This window comes from Orycteropus afer, unplaced genomic scaffold (genome assembly GCF_000298275.1).
Source record: "Orycteropus afer afer isolate SDZICR_OR568_19922 unplaced genomic scaffold, OryAfe1.0 scaffold00012, whole genome shotgun sequence".
Classification (NCBI taxonomy): Eukaryota; Metazoa; Chordata; class Mammalia; order Tubulidentata; family Orycteropodidae; genus Orycteropus; species Orycteropus afer.
The window spans coordinates 23590967-23600200 of NW_006921599.1; positions in this window are offsets into that span (position 1 = coordinate 23590967).

The following is a 9234-nucleotide window of genomic DNA, read 5'->3' on the forward strand; positions in this document are numbered from 1 at the left end:
AGTGGTTTTGCTTCTCTAGAGAACCCTGCCTAACACAGTACCCAACAATGGACTCAAACATTCCAACAATCATAAAGATGATGCAAGAGCTGACAATGTTTCATTCTGTTGTACATGGGGACACCATGAGTTGGAGCCAGTTTGATGACAACTAACGATGGCAATAATTCTCCATTTGGAGAACAGTTCACTATATGCTTCAAGCATATAAGGTTATTCACTCATATCCAAGCTTGGGGTTGAAGCTTCTGTAGCTCTTATCTTTTTCTTAACTTCAAACATAAATATGCATATATGAGGTGGACAGTGTCCTCATGTACATGTGAAATGACTATTCGATAATTCAGTCATAAATCATATTCCGTTGTCCTAAAAGTAAAGCTTCTACTATCAATTTAATTATGAATGTGATTTATTTTGTCCTTATGAGACAAATAACTTTTTTAAAAAATCACAGAAACACTTGCTAAGGTATTCACCATTAACAAAGAATTAATATTCTCATAAATAATAGTAACTATATCGAGAAATAGAAAAATATGAAATTCTGGAGCTCATCCTTCATTGCTATATTTTCAGACTACATATTACTCTCATCATTTTAATTATCTTAGTCATTCATTGGAAGGTATCTCCCCCTTGATTTATAACATGATGGCCAAGATATCAGCCTTCTAAATTCCAAGCACAAATATCCATGTTCATATTCGCAACGCAAAATTACTTTTATCTCCCCCATCTCTCCTCTACTTTTACCTTCTAACAATATTTATTTGTCACAAAGGCCACTTCATCCATAAAAACTTCTGTTGTCTTCCTGGTCAGAAATAATTTTTCTCTAAACATTCTATTGTTACATGACACTCAAAATATTAACCACATGCTGCCATGGTTTATAGTGATGTGCTGGCTTCATAGTGCTCCTTTATTAAGTTCTAAGCTACTTAACTTTAGATGGCAAGTCATTTTCACTTGCATGTCACCTTTCATTGACTGGCTCTGGGCACTTGAGGCACAGCATTGAAAAGGATCCTAAGGCCCTGTTCTGGCTCATTGTGGGGTAGGGGGAATATACCCTTATTGAATAGAAATGTTGGCTACATGCAAGATGAGATTTTCTGCTTCTTGTACTTCAAAGAAGGATCATGTTTTATTTGTTTATTTCCAACAGCACCTGGCAAAGAGACATATGTCTATTTTCTGTAGGACTCTGTAATGAGCTTCAACATACAAATACCACAGTCCATCAAGACCTGGTGTTTTGAATTGTGTCCCTCCCAAAATTATGTTGGAGTCTTAACCCTCACTACCTATAAAACCAAACTCACTGCTGTTAAATAAGATCTGACTCATAGCAACCCAACCTTGGGTTTCCGAGGCAGTATCACTATGGAAGTAGATTGCCCAACCTTCCTTCTGAGGAATAGCTGGGGGATTTGAAGCACCAGCCTTCTGGTTAGCAGTCAAATGCCTTATGCACCAGAGCTCCTTCACTACCTATAGATATGACTTTATTTGGAAATAGGGTCTTTGCAGACATAATCACATAAGGTAAAATCATACTGGAGTAGGGTGAACTCTAATCCAATATGAATAATGTCCATAGAAGAAGAGAAGAGACACAGAGACAGGTTCATAGAAAGTGGCTACATGAATGTGGAGGCAGAGCCTGAACAGCTCTTGTCACAAACCAAAAATAGTCTGGGACCACCAGAAGTTAGAAGTAAGGAGGAATCCTCCTCTAGACCCTCCAGAAAGAACATGTCCCATTGACACCTTGATTTCAGACTTCTGTCCTCTAGAACTGCAACAGAATTATTTTCTGAAATTTTCAGCCACCCAGTTTGTAGTACTTTGCTACAACACCTTGAGGAAACTAATACATGTACTATCCAAACTAGCAACACATACCTGATCTTTTTCTCATGGAATTCTAGGCCTGTCATCCTTAATTCTGACTCAATCATCTTCATTTTGACCTCCTTGGGTTCCTGATTTTCTTGGCTTTGCGTTGTGGTTCCTCTACTTGGTTTGCCCTCTTTGGGGCTAAAAACTGGTTTTAAATTGCCATTAGAAAAAAACTTGCAAATGGATTTTTTGCTTATTTTTCAAGCTGTGATTATAAGCAGAGTAGCCACCTTTGCTCCCATCTCAGAGATCTGAGACTTCAGAGACACTGTTATGTTTCACAGGCTGGGGCTGCAGTCCTCGACCTCATCACCTCCAGTCATTCAAGGAGGAGGAGAACTTGAACAAAACAGGCTATGCATGAATACTGCAGGGTAGATGTTTTAATCAGTTAATGTTTAAATGTATGTATATATTATGGGGACCCATATGCTGTACAAAGTTACCCTACTTTTTGAGAACAATGTAATACTTTATACTTGAGTTATTATATAAAATTAATGAAAACATTGGATCATAGGCCTGTCTACACATTTTTAAGTGAAATATTTTGTACTGAGAAAAAACTGAGCTGACCCTGAAATCTGTGGTTTTGAAAAACACTTAGATATACTGTTTCAAGGAACAATTTGACCTTCACAAGAGTAAAAGACCTCATTTTTTTCTGCTTTTATGTTTCGTTTTGATGATAGCCATTTCTTTTTCTTTATTATTTATTTATTTTTTTGGGGGGGATTGCAGAATGTTTTTGGAATAAAATGTAACCAGTAAAGAAAAAAAAAAAAAAAAAAAGCATCAGATGCACATAAATTGTTCAGGATTAAAAAACTTAAAACAGAATATAGTGTTTATTTTTTGGTTTTGTTTTGACATTTCATAGTCTTTCACAAGTGAGGTTACAACTGTACTGTATTTTCAACCACCAGAACTTGTTGATTGAGAAGAAAATAATTCATCCGTGAGGCTTGAGATATTTTGTAGGGCACCATATGCTCTGGGATTGGGCATTAGTGGAGCATGGCAGGCTGGTATATCTGTCAGTTTGTTGGAAGTTGTGGAAATGAGGAGGGTAGAAACAAGGGTTTTCTAAACAAGGGTTTTCTAAACAAGAGGGACAATATTTATAAATTGGGAAAGCAGATGGGTATTAGAGTTCCAAGCGTATAAGAGAATCCTATTACCAAAAAAATATATTAAAAGCAAAAATGTATGAGGAAATAAAATAATATTCTAGTATGAAAATGTTTTAAAGTTTAGGGTATTAGCTTAGTCAAATGGAGACAGAGAGCTTCCACTTACATGAGATTTTTGTTGTTGTTGTTGTTGTTGTTAGGTGTCCTTGAGTTGTCTCTGACTCATAGAGACGCTACTTACAACTGAATGAAACACAGCCTGGTCCTGTGTCAGCCCCTTGATCCTTGCTATACTGGAGCCCATTATTGCAGCTACTGTATCAATCCATCTTGCTGAGGCTTTCCCCTTTTTCATTGATTCTCCACTTTACCAAGCATGATATCTTTCTTCAGGGAATGGTCCCTTCTGAAAACACGACCAAATTAGGTGAGATGAAGTCTGGCCACTCTCACATCTAAGCAGCTGAACTTCTTCAAGGACAGATTTAATAGTCCTTTTAGCAATCCATGGTACTTTTAGTATTCTTTACCAACAACACATCTCAAAAGTATCAACTCTTCTTTCGTCTTCCTTATTCATTGTCCACATGAGATTTAGGTAGATAAAAATACTAGAATCCAGTAATTTGGAGTTGGATGTGGGATCAAGGAGCAGTGGTCTGTAACCCATAAGGGATTAAGGGACAAAGATCTTGTTGTTGTTGTTAAGTGCCATTGAGTTGGCTCTGACTCACAGTGACCCTATATACAACAGAATGAAACACTGCCCTGTCCTGTGCCTGTCACAATCCTTGATATACCTGAGCTCATCATTGCAGCCATTGTGCCAATCCATTTCATTGAAGGTCTTCCCCGTTTTTATTGACCCTCCACTTTACCAAGCACAATATCCTTCTCCAGGGAATGGTCTCTTCTGACAGCATCACCAAAGTTGGTGAGATGAAGTTTAGCCATTCTTGTTCCTAAGGAGCATTATGGCTGCACTTCTTCCAGGACAGATTTGTTAGTTCTTCTGGCAGTCCATGGTACTTTCACTATTCTTCACCAACACCACAATTCAAAAGCATCAACCCTTCTTTGGTATTCCTTATTCATTGTCCAGATTTCACATGCATATGAGCTGATTGAAAATATTATGGCTTGAATTAGGCATACCTTAGTCTTCAAAGAGACATCTTCACTCCTCAGCACTTTAAAGAGGTATTTTTTCAACAAATTTTCCCAGTGCAATGATTTCTTGACTGCTGCTTCCATTGGTGTTAATTGTGGAAACAAGTAATATGAAATCTTTGACAACTTCAATCTTTTATCCATTTATCGTTTTCTTGCTTATTGGTCCAGTTGTGAAGATTTTCGTTTTCTTTATGTTGAGGTGTAATCCATACTGCAGATTGTAGTCTTTAATCTTTATCAGTAAGTGCTTCAAGTCATCTTCACTTTCAGCAAGCAAAATTGTGTCGTCTGCATATCGCAGGTTGTTAATGAGTCTTCCTGCAATCCTGATGCTGTGTTCTTCTTCATATAGTCCAGCTTCTCCTATTACTTGCTCAGCATACATATTGAATAAGTATAGTAAAAGGACACAGTCCTGACACTCTCTTTTCCTGATTTTAAACCCTGCAGTATATCCTTGTTCTGTTTGAATGACTGTCTGACTGTCTCCTGGTCTATGTATAGGTTCCTCATGAGCACAACTAAGTGTTATTGGAATTCCCATTCTTCTCTATGTCATCCATAGTTTGTTATGATCCACACAATAAAACACAAGTAAACATCTTTCTGGTATTCTTTGCTTTCAGCCAAGATCCATCTGACATCAGCAATGATATCCCTTGTTCCACATCTTTTTCTAAATCCAACTTGCTTTTCCAGAAGTTCTCTCTCAATATACTTCTGCAACCATACTTTAATTATTTTCAGCAAGATTTTACTTGCATGTGATATTAATGATATTGTTCAATAATTTCCACATTCTGTGGGATCACCTTTCTTTAGAATGGGTACATATATGAATCTCTTCCAGTCATTTGGGCAGGTAGCTGTCATCTTCCAAATTTCTTGGCATAGATGATTGAGTGCCTCCATTGCAGCATCTGTTTTTTGAAACATCTCAATGGGTATTCTGTCAATTTCTGGACCCTTGTTTTTCACCACTTTCCTCAGTGCAACTTGGACTTCTTTCTTCAATACCATTGGTTCTTGATCATATACCACCTCCTGAAATGGATGAACATTGACCAATTCTTTTTGTACAGTGCTTGTGTATTCTTTCCATCTTCTCTTAATGTTTACTGCATTAGGCAATGTTTTGCCCATAAAATCTTTCAATATTGCAACTCAAGGCTTGATTTTTCCTTCAATTCTTTCAGCTTGAGAAATGCTGAGTGTGTTCTTCCTTTTTGGTTTCCTAACTCTGGGTCTTTGCACATTTCATTATAATAACTTTGTCTTCTTGAGCTACTTTTTGAAATCTTCTGTTCAGCTCTTTTATCTTGTCATTTCTTCCATTTGCTTTCATTACTCTCTGTTCAAGAGCAAGTTTCAGAGTCTCTTCTGACATCCATTTTGGTCTTTTCTTCCTTTCTCATCTTTTTAATGACCTTTTGCTTTCTTCATGGATGATGTTGTTGATGTCATCCCACAATTCCTCTGGTTTTCTTCTGTCAGTTTTTTGTCCTGTTATGGCTTGAATGTTTCTGTGAGGCTGGAGGCTATGCCCCCAGCCTTTCAAATACCAGAGGGTCATCCATGGTGGACAAGTTTCAGCTGAGCTTTCCTACTAAGACAGACTGGGAAGAAGGAAGGCACCATCCACTTCTCAAAGACCTGACCAGTGAAAACCTTATGAATAGCAGTAAACATGGTCTGATATGAATTGCCTTGAAACACTGTCCAATATAGTGCTGGGAGATGAGCCCCTCAGATTGGAAGGCACTCAAAATACGACTGAGGAAGAGCTGCCTCCTCAGAGTAGAGTTGACCTTAATGATATGGATGGGGTAAAGTTTTTGGGACCTCCATTTCCTAATGTGGCATGACTCAAAATGAGGAGAAACAGCTGGAAACATCCACTAACAATCAGGACATGGAATGTATGAAGTATGAATCTAGGAAAATTGATAGTTCTCAAAAATGAAATGAAATGCATGAAGATCTATATCCTTGCATTGGTGAGTGAAAATGGACAGGTTTTGGCCATTTTGAATCAGAAAACCATGTGATCTATATGTCGGGAATGACAAATTGAAGAGGAATGGTGTGGCATTCATCATCACAAAGAATATTTCAAGATCTATACTGATGTACAGTGTTGTCAGTGATAAGATAATATTCATATGCCCAAAGGGAAGACCAGTTACCAGTACTATCATTCAATTTACACACCAACCACCAAAGTCAAAGGCAAGGAAATTGAAGATTTTTACCAACTTCTGCAATCTGAAATTGACCAAACATACAATCAAGATGTGTTGATTACTACTGGTGATTGGAATGCAAAAGTTGGGGAAAAAAGAATCACCAGTAATTGGAAAATTGGCCTTGGTGATATAAATGACACTGGTGGTTCCATGGTAGATTTATGCAAGACCAGTTACTTATTCTGCAGATAACTTTTTTCAGCAACATAAACAGAGGCAGTACACATGGTTTTCAACAGATGGAATATACAGGAATCAGATTGACTACATCTGTGGAAAGAGCTGATGGAGAAGCTCAATATCTTCAATTAAAACAAGGCCACGAGCTACTTGTGGAACAGACCATCAACTGTTCATATGCAAGTTCAAGTTGAAGCTGAAGACAATTAAAACAAGTCCATGAGAGCCAAAAATATGACTTTGAAAAAGGTCTTAGCCTTAGCTAAACCAGGGATTTTGGGGAATAAATTTTTGTAGCTTGTAAAAGAATAATAGCATAAACATGGATGATGGAGGGAATAAAGTTACACTGAAACAAAGACTCTGCCAGTTTATATGGCTATTGATTAAGATAAGAATAGCAGCAATGTTGATGGAAAAAATGTTGCCACCACTCAGGATGGAGCCCATTAAGGGAATGGTGATGAGTCACCATCTCCCTAATCCCTCTTCAACAATGGTTATTGCTTTGGAGTCACAAATGGATTTAAATTTTGGTTTTGCTACATACTAGCTATTAAACTAGAATTCCTGAGTGGTAGACATGGGTATCATACTCTTATTTTAACTGAAAAATTGGAAGTTCAAGTCCACTCATACCTACCTTGAAAGAAAGATTTGGCAATCTACTTCTGAAAAATTAGCCACTGGAAACACTGTGTAGCACAGTGCTGCTCTGACACACATGGGATCACCATGAGTAAGGATTGGCTACCTGTTAAAATAGACAAGAATTTCTGAGCGAAATTCTCAAAATGTAAATTATGAGTAATACATAAGGGTTTTCATAAGCACTGGCATAAAGTATATAAAGCACTTAGCAAATTTCTTAGCATATAATAAACAATCTCCCACACAAGCATAAAACTACCAAATATCTAAATATTATTACTATCTAAATTTGAAATCTGAACATTGATGATTGATTATAGGTAACTTGCCCAAGTCGCCTAACTAGTAAATAAGGTTCATGTAATGCCAAAGACTCTCCCTGCCAGGTAAATCACATTGAATGTGGGTATAATTCAGCTCAAATTCATAGCCTATAGAAAAGAACGAACTCATCCTTGACAGTATCAGTAATATGTCTACTTTATAAGAAAGAGTAAATCTCCCTAAACAAGATTTGTCCCCTTTGTGTCAGGGTAGATAACAAGACAACCTTAGTAACAACCAATGTTTACTTGATTTATATATTCAAGGGACTTTAATAATGTTGTTGTTGTTGTTATGTGCCATTGAGTCAGGGCCGACTCATAGCGACCCCTCCTTAGGTTTCCAAGGCAGTATCCCTATGGAAGTAGATTGCCCAACCTTCCTTCCAAGGAGTGCCTGGTGGGTTTGAACTGCCAGCCTTCTGGTTAGCAGTCAAGTGCTTTAGACACTACGCAACTAGAGCTTCTATTAATAATATTAAATAATTGTATAATAAATATTAAATAATAATAATAACTATTGTAGAGAAACCTGTGAGAGGCAGAACTCAAATGGATTGCCTTGTTTTTTCAAGTCTCACAACCAAGTCTTGTAAGTTTTCCATCTTTGATATGGTGCAGTCCTGTCATTTTTCTATGGCTTATTTTAGTGGAAAATATTTGAGTTTTACTTCTCTGACAGGTTTCCGCCTTATACAGAATCCATCTTTCACATATGTTCTTGGCTAATACAGCAGCCACACTCACAAAAATAATTGTTTTTCTTAGATTTAAACAATCAGGTAGGGGTAAAAGGCTGTTCCTAAGATCTTAAAATAGTTTACAAAGAAGCCAAATCAAGGCTTACTAGATTTTTCTCAAACTCATACGTTTTAAAAAAGTTGATATTTTTCTGACACAGTATGACAGAAAGGAAAAGTAAATATTGACTCTGAAAGTATGCAATGATGGGCAGGTGACATCTTTTTCACACTGTGCCCAAGACCGATAGGGTCCATGGCTCTCTGGAGATTATAAGAAATTAATGGCTTACACCTAGACCCTAATACTTCACTACTTGTTTATGTACAAATCACTCCAATGCCTATAAAAGGCATTTGCTGTGTAAGACTACAGCAAGACAGCAATCTTGTAGCTCTTTAGATTCTTACTTTGATTTATGAAGAGAGAAAAATAAGACAATACAAAAAATGCTATGCTAGTCAGAAAGCAGTGAAGTGAGATCAAGAATAACACTTTGTTCTGATCAGTGGAAGGTCAGAACTAATCCTCTCACCCTCATTTTGAGACCATCAGAGTGCAGTTTTGCAGGGGAATGATGAATTGGGGGCTGTCTTGGCTTGCTAGGTGCTGTAGTTCTCATTTATTTTATTTTACAAGTCATTTGGCACAATGGTAATAACGACAATGAAATTGGATTCTTGCTACTTAAAGAGGCCTTCTACTCTGTGCATAAATATGTTGGTCCATGCATTCACTTGTCAGGGGAAGGCCATTATCCAGTTACCATCTCTAGTTGCTTGTTGTTATGTGCCGTCGAGTCGGACCCGACTCATAGCGACCCCTCCTTGGGTTTCCGAGGCAGTATCACTACAGAAGTAGATTGCCCAACCTTCCTTC